This window comes from Strongylocentrotus purpuratus, unplaced genomic scaffold (assembly GCF_000002235.5).
Source record: "Strongylocentrotus purpuratus isolate Spur 01 unplaced genomic scaffold, Spur_5.0 spur5_scaffold_8, whole genome shotgun sequence".
Lineage (NCBI taxonomy): Eukaryota > Metazoa > Echinodermata > Echinoidea > Camarodonta > Strongylocentrotidae > Strongylocentrotus > Strongylocentrotus purpuratus.
The window spans coordinates 22,164,572-22,172,880 of record NW_022145614.1 but is presented as its reverse complement, the minus strand read 5'-3'; positions in this window follow the sequence as shown (position 1 = coordinate 22,172,880).

Below are 8,309 nucleotides of genomic sequence, written 5' to 3'. Positions count from 1 at the left end.
GGTCCCTGAGTTGACAGTTTTAGTCGACTGATTGTAAGCTACGTGTTTGGAATTGGAAAAATAGTATTCTTAAGTTCATGTTCCTGATTGACCTTTTACAGGTTTACGGGCTAGTAGGCTATATGTTGATTGAATTGAATTGAATTTCTTTATTGTCATGCACAAAATAAAATGAAGGCATAAAAATCGTTTTACAGCTCACATTTGTATAAATATAACAATACATTAACATATCATAGACAGTAACTACAAATAACATAAATAACATAACAATGTAATGTAATTTAACCTTTCTGTTGAGAGCCAGAGGAATTATTTGATTATTTGTACTCCCCTGGCTCCCAACAGACAATATTAACTTAAATAAATAGCAGAAAATGTACATGACAACAATCAATGTCATATAACATATAAATATATCAAGTCACAGCAAAGATCTAAAAATCCATTATGCATCAATTGTTAAAAATTTCAGATAAAAACTGTTTATTTTGAGTAGCAGACATAAACTAAAAGTACATCATACTGGATGGCAAAGAGGAAAGACAAGAGAGAGAACGAGAGAGTGAGAAAGGAAGTGAGAAAGGGAGAGAGAAAGGGAAAGGGAAAGAGAGAGAGAGAGTAGAAGAGAGGAACGGTTCAGTGTGAGATGATGCATATACAGTTTCATTCAAAACATTGCTTTGTAATAGACATTATTTATATTGCACCTGTGCTTAGTACTGTTACATTTATGAAACACTGCTATGCATGCCAACAAATATACAACTGTATGCTAGTACATGTACAGTACATATAGATGGTAGATACACTGTACAGTTGAAAGAAGAAAATTGATGCCAGATAGAAGAGGCTAGAAGAGAGACAAGAAGGAAAGAAGAAGAAGAAGAAAGAAAAGTGGAGAAAAGGAAAGAGAGGGAAGAAAGGAAAAGGAGGAAAAGTGAAGTGTGAGATATTGAAAATATTGTTGAAATAAATTGAACTGAATTGATGAGTCCACATGTCACTTACACACTACCAACCACCCAACCATAACAGCAGGGAAGACCCCCTCCCCCTTGACCTTATACAAGCTGACCCATCTTTCCAGGATATGAAGAGAGAGAGAGAGAGAGAGAGAGAGAGAGAGAGAGAGACAGGCAGACAGAAAGAGAGAGAGAGAGAGGGAGCAGAAGGCAGAGGAGAGAGAGAGGGAGAGATAGAATGAGAGGGTAGGGGATCGTACTCGGGGGTTTACAGGGTCATTCATCTACAGAAATTGTTGTTAAATACTTTCATTGCACTTGGGAGAAAGGACCTGCCGAACCTATCAGTTCTTATTCTTGGTAACCTAATTCTTCCTGATCTATTGAAAACCACTTCATTATGCAGAGGGTGATTAGAATCCTTCACAATCACTTGCAGCTTAGCCAATAATGCCCTTTCTGCAACATCTTCCAGCTCTTTCACAGAGACCCCAATTACTCTGCTGGCATGTTTCACTATCCTATTCAACTTTGCTCTGTTTTTCCCACTAAGGCTGTTAAACCAGGCTAGACAGCAGAAACATATGACTGACTGTATGACACATTGGTAGAACAGGAACATTGTATCACTTTTCACATGTAATGCTTTCATCTTTCTTAGAAAATACATACGCTGGTTGCCCTTGCTTAGTATTACCTTGGTATTACTATCCCACTTTAGTTTGTTATCAATTACAACTCCTAAGTATTTGCATTCAGCCACCTGTTGAATGGCTTTCCCATCAATGTACAGGGGCACGTTATTTGTGCCACCATTTTTCCTGTAGTCAAAGATCATTTCATGAGTTTTTGTGGCATTTAGAACAAGTGAATTATCTTCGCTCCAAGAAACAAACTTATCAACTGTATCCCTATATGCAACTTCATCGTTGTTGGTGATCAAGCCAATGATACAAGTATCATCTGCATACTTTACTACGTGACAAGATGATGCAGTCGAACAAGAGAAATCACTAGTAAGCAAGGTATAAAGAATGGGAGAGAGCACACATCCTTGCGGAGTGCCTGTGCTAATTCGTCTAGCTTGGGACATAACATTTCCAAAACGTACTTGTTGCACCCTGTTTGTCATGAAATCCCTTAACCATTGACACAATTTGGGATTCACATCACTGCTTAGTTTTTTCACCAAGGTTCCAGGAACTATCGTATTAAATGCAGAAGAGAAGTCTACAAAGAGCACCCTAGCATATGTACCAGTTCTTTCCAAATGTTTACAAACTGTATGTAGCAGGTAACCAATAGCATCTTCAACACTCCTGTTCGGTTGGTAAGCAAACTGGAGGGGATCTAAAATATCTTTTGTTTGTTCAACTTTTCTTTTCTTTTTCGTTCCGATTGGTCAATGATCAATCAATCTCAGAATGAAACATTGTTCTGAATGTTCACTTGAGTTAAAAAATAGCCCCAAATCATTGGCTTGCTTTATTGATTGAATCCTTGAATTTATCCGTTTGAAAAATATTTAAGGTAATGGTTCTTGTACATAATTTTGAACCGAATATGTTTTTCACCGCTATATAGCGATCTCTCTGGTGTAGGAGGATCAATTCGACTCTCGGATGTTACATCTATTTTTTGCATTATTGTTATTATACTCTTAAGAAAAAGAGAAAGGAAAGAAGGAAGGAGGAAAAAGAATGTAATCATAGTACACCACCTTAGTATGTTATGTTATTGTGTCTCATTAATGACATTTATACCATAATTTCTCATGTTGGGATCTTCGATATAGTTTTGAAATTTTAAGGGGATTTTTAAGGAACTTTTATATTACTGAAAGCTATATTGTTCCTCAACCCCATTGTTTTCAACATACCCACTTATCTAAATTAGTAGGTTATTGGCAAATGAGCTCTTAATTGAGTGGGTCCTTATTTGCATCTTCTTCTGGTTCGTCCTTCTTTTCCTTTCAGTACATAAAAGCAATGTGTACTTTATTGTATCAGTTTTATCTAACAATAACATTTCATTTGATTTGGTATTTTTGTTGGTTTAAATTTTATTGTAACCAGCTCAGTGTTTATTCAATTGAGTATAGCGTTATCGATCAATCATGCTTTCCAGCTAAGTTATTGAAAGAGCAGCTATACCTTTACTCCTGTTATTTAAAATCACATTTTAAATTCCTGTTTGTATCCTTTCGACAACCCCTAAATGTTTTATGTACACATAATAGCAACATTAACCGAGATTTGTAACCATAATCGGCCTGGCTTTTCTAATCATAGCATTATATCGCGTGTGTTTATTTTATGTAACCAGCTGATGATTCATACTATTAGTGAGTAATGTAATTCGTCAATCATGCCCTCCTTGTTTAATTAAAATATTGGAAGAACATTCCTTCTACCACTGGTATTTCTAAAGCACATTGTTGATGTATGTTGTACTTACTCATTTGACCATGATATCCAAATTTTTCCTATACTTCTGAATTTACAATGTCAAAAGGAAATTATGTTTACGACAGGCTTGGCTCCTGTAACCATGCCATTGCATTTTTCTTAGTATTTTAACTCTGAAGTAACACGCCGATGGTTCATACAATTGTTCTTCAAGTCAATCATGCTGTCTTTATTTTAGTTACACTGTCCAAAGAGCCATGATTTTCTTGCGGGTATTTCACAACATGTTCTTACTTAAATTGCAACACGTGTATGCTTTTGATGATAATGACATTCCTTATTCAATAATTTGCGGTTTAAATTGTGTTTTTATGACGATGACCCACCTGCATGGCATCTCCAACAAATACTTTATTTCATTGTATATGTTGTATTTTCAACTAACAAATCGGCTCGGGTAATCAGGTAATGCATTTCGATTATACAGATCACATATATATATTTCCCGCTATTCTTTCGTTTCTTGTTATGTTACTCGAATTTGTTATTCTATTCAATAAATAGCATTGTAAATGAGTTTGTGTCACACTGATTGACTTGTCGTATCCAGACACATCATAACAGCTGTTTTGTATCTTTAACTTCGTTGTAACCAATTGATGGGCCATGCAATCGGGCAATACAATCATTCAATCGTTTATTTTTTCTTCTCTGTTATAAAATTCTTTATAAGGACCATGCATAGTATGTGGTACCAAGTGTGCCGGGGGGCTCCGGGCGGACGACGGTTGGGGGGAGGGGTATGTCATTGAACAATACTTATGCCCCTCTGCACGTGGTCCGCGCGGGGTGCTCCGGCGCCTATATGCCTGATGTTTCAATTTTCTTGTACATCCTTTTCTCGATTTTTGAATTATTCGTTTATTGAAATACTGCCAATGCAATTGAGTTTTGTCACCACGATTGATTGGCCTCATCAACCATAGCATTACATTATTTTTTCTGTATTAAATTCCAACCCGTGCATGATTCTCACAACATTTTTAATTGTAATACAATACTTAGTCCATTGTTTTCCTTGTTTAATTACAATATCTGAAAAGAACCATGCTTCTAATTCTTGATAATTCTTATCACATGTAACGCAAGCTGTTTATCAATCTTTTCTTGTCATATAACTTCATTTGGAGACCTTTTTTTCTCCAACACATCATCTGCTTATTTTATATTTTAAGGATTATTCATCGTTATTTGATTATGGTTCTCATTCGCAATTATTATTGTCATAGGGCCTTATGGCTGATCGTTTGCTTTTCCTATATCATGATATGCCCCTGCATGTATCGATTGCCTTTTAATGTTCGTAATGCCGACAGAGTTTCATTTTATGTTTTTGTTCTTATATATGAATTTCATGTGTCTGTTCTCCTCTCCTTGTTTCAAGTGGTTATTCCATCTCTTCTAATCGTGTTTATTCTTTCAGCGACAGCAATCTTCCTTGTTATGTACTTTTTATGCATATGTCTTGTTCATTTCTTCTTTCTCCTTGCTGCCTTTGGATGCTCTATTTTTCTCTTCGTTTCCCCATCTCTCCTTGACAGCGCCAAAATTTATCATGTATTTTATATTTCCTCATATCGTCAATTATTCATGTTCGGATACTGATTCTGAATTCATGATGGCAGGTTCACCTGATAAGCAGCAATTCCCTTTCCATACGGTGAATGATGATGATTTATTTTATTTACACAGACCTATTCGACTTGAGGATGAAGCTAACACCCCTGCTAATTCATTTGATAATTCTGTTATGGACAATATCAACTCTTCACTTGAAGAACTAGAATTCGACTTTGATTTTGATGATCCTGCTCAACGTAACGTTTCTAAATATGTAACTGTTAATCAGTTTCGTAAAGTAGTGAAAGAATTTCGTAATGATACGTTCTCCTTGCTTCATTTGAATATTAGAAGTTTAAATAGGCACTTCGATGATCTACTTTCTCTTCTTGATAAGCCCTCTCAAAACCCATTATCCCTAATTGGTCTTACTGAAACCTGGTTAACTTGTGATTCCAATCACCCATACTCTATTGATAACTACGATTTTATTCATAAAAATAGGCAAGAAAGACTGGGTGGCGGCGTTGCTTTATATATCCTTAAAAGACTGAATTATACCGTTCTAGATAATCTCTCAACATGCAATAATATTATAGAATCCCTTTTTATTGAAATCGTGATTCCCGGTAATAAGAACATAATAGTCGGCGTGATATATCGACCCCCGAGTTCGAATGCACACGAATTTTTATTGTATTTATCTGACACATTACAAAACGCCAGTTTCAACGATAAAGATTGTTTTTTGATGGGCGACTTTAATATAGACCTGTTAAAGCACTTACATAGCAATGTTTCTCAAGAATTTCTCGAAACAATTTTTTCTGCTTCTTTCTTACCACTTATTTCCAAGCCAACTCGTGTTGCAAATACATCTGCTACTTTAATTGATAATATTTTTTCTAATGTTACTCCACATTTTGATTCTTACATTATTCTTTCGGACATATCTGACCATTACCCCATTGTGACTCACTACACGGTTTCAAAGCCATTTAACAACAATGGTCCTCACCCAAGTAGACGTAAAATAACTGTAGAGAATTTAGCTCGCCTTGGCGCTAATCTCGAAAATACTGATTGGTATAGTGTTTATTCCGAAAATGAAATTAATTGTTCTTATGAAATGTTCTCTAGTATATTAAACAACCAATTAGATACTAACATGCCGAAGCAAAAGGTCAAACATGGTTATAAGAAAACGCCCAAACTCCCTTGGATTTCTAAGTCTATATTGCGATCAATAAATCGGAAGAATAGCCTTTATTATAAATATAAAATAAAAGGCACTGAGCAATCAAGGAGAAAATAAACATCATATAAAAACATTTTGACTCGGGATTATTCGATTAGAAAAGAGAAATTACTTTGTAAATCGTTTGAAACTTTTTAAAAATGATATGCAAAACACTTGGAAGGTAATCAAACAAGCAATGAACCAAGTTAATAATAAATCCGAGGTAAATAAGATCAAATTTGATAATGAGATTGTTGAAGACCCAAAAGACATAGTTAATATTTTTCATACTTATTTTTCTTTAATAGGTGATAATCTCGCTAAAAACATTCCGCCTTCAAACACAAATTTTGTGGAGTTTTTAGGCCCTCACAATCCAAATTCTATTTTCTTTGTTCCAACTAATAGGCAAGAAATTATGAAAATTGTTTCTAGTCTGAAAGATAAGAAAAGTTCAGGGTATGATGGAATCAATAATGTCATACTAAAATCCATTATTCCCTTTATTGCAGATCCATTGGTTCACATCTTTAATATATCACTTTTACATGGTAAATTTCCTAATTCTATGAAAATAGCCAAAATTATTCCGTTATTTAAAAAGGGTGATAAATTGGATTTGGGTAACTACCGCCCGATTTCTTTATTATCTTCATTTTCTAAAGTTTTGGAAAGAATAATCTATATCCGGATGATGTCCTTTTTGAAAAAATATGATGTATTTTCAAACTTCCAATTTGGTTTCAGAGAAAAGCACAGCACCGTTCATGCTTTAATGTCTTTTGTTGAGAAGGTTGCCCACGCAATTGATACATCGTCGCACACTGTAGGTTTATTCCTGGACTTCTCCAAGGCCTTCGACACGATCAATCACGAAATTTTACTTTACAAACTATCTCACTATGGTGTATACGTGGAAAGGCCTTGGAGTGGTTCAGGAGTTACCTCTCTAACAGAAAGCAATATGTACACTTAAACGTTCATGCATCTGAATTATGCAATATTAGTTGTGGTGTCCCACAAGGTAGTCTGCTAGGCCCGCTTCTCTTTATTCTTTATATAAATGACTTTTGTAAATCGTCTAACTCCCTGTCGTTTATTTTATTTGCAGATGATACTAATTTATTTTTTTTCACACAAAAATCCAAACGTCCTTGTTGATAAAATCAATGCCGAGTTATTAAATAAATTGCAATGGATACAAGCAAATAAATTGTCACTTAATCTCCAGAAAACAAACTACATGCTATTTAGTAACTCTTTGGATTCATTACCCTCTGACATTATTTTTGACAATACCCCTTTGAAACATGTCCCTTTTACCAAATTCTTGGGTTTAACAGTCGATGACAAACTTTCTTGGAAACCACACATTGATAATATTTGTAAAACCATTTCGCGCAATATTGGTGTTATTAATAGACTAAAATTGTACTTACCGCAATCATCATTATTTATGCTGTATTCTTCATTGATCTTGCCATATTTGAATTACGGTCTTCTAGTTTGGGGCAATACACATCATACATTGTTGGAAAGAGTTCTATTGCTGCAAAAGAATAACTATTCGTATTATCTGTAATGCCCCCATACGCTCCCATACGGATCCTCTGTTTTTTGAAAATAACATCTTAAAAATTAAGGATTTGTACTTATTTCAGCTCGGTCAATTTATGTTTAATTACAATAAAGGTATACTGCCCTCTGTGTTTAATGATATGTTTCTTAAAAACCATGCTGTTCATAGATATCCTACTCGACAATCCGATGAGTTTCACTTACCTCTTTTGAGGACATGTTCTGCACAGAACACGTTCATTTTTTAAGGCCCTAAATTTTGGAATACTTTGCATAACGATTTGAAAACTTCCCCTTCACTAATTGCTTTTAAAAAAAAGTTAAAAATTTTCCTTATTACAATCTTATAATATTTAGAAAATTATTGTGATAGAACATCTCCTTCCCAATTTTGTTTTCTTTCCCTCTTTTCTTCAGCCCATCTCAAAACAAAAAACTACTTGCCATCATGTTCTTGCTCTTTTTGTTTCAGCTATCTCAAGGATTTTGTGCGCTCCC